Genomic DNA, 488 nt, shown 5'->3' on the forward strand with positions numbered 1-488 from the left:
GCTACCAAGTCATGTAGTACAGGTGGGGGAAGACAGGGGAGTGGCCTTGGGTTATGAGAGTAGATAAGCTGACCTTGCCCCTGCCAACTGCAGCGCTCAGAAGGGAGGTACATCACCTGGGCAGCACTGATCTAGCTCTGGTAGAAGGGGCACAGATGAACAAGCAAGATGTACATGAGAACATAAGAGCTGGACCTACTAGTTCTCTTATGTCTGACGTGAGGTGGAGTAGGTGAGGTTGTAATGCCCTTACTCCTAGCTCCCTGCCACATGAGGTAGTCCAGATAACTGGCCCCAAGAACATGAAAGCAGATCTGTTTCTGTCCCTCAGTGGTTGGAGAGTAGGACCTGTAGCTTACCTGGGCAACAGTGGAGCTTGCCCTGCTGACAAAGGCATAGGTGAGCCATCCCCAAGTGTGTATGAGCTGGACAATCAACCCATCCCAAAATCTGCATCATCTGAGATCTGTTAGAACTCGTGAAAGGCA

The sequence above is a fragment of the Mus caroli genome, unplaced genomic scaffold (assembly GCF_900094665.2).
Source record: "Mus caroli unplaced genomic scaffold, CAROLI_EIJ_v1.1 scaffold_12520_1, whole genome shotgun sequence".
Classification (NCBI taxonomy): Eukaryota; Metazoa; Chordata; class Mammalia; order Rodentia; family Muridae; genus Mus; species Mus caroli.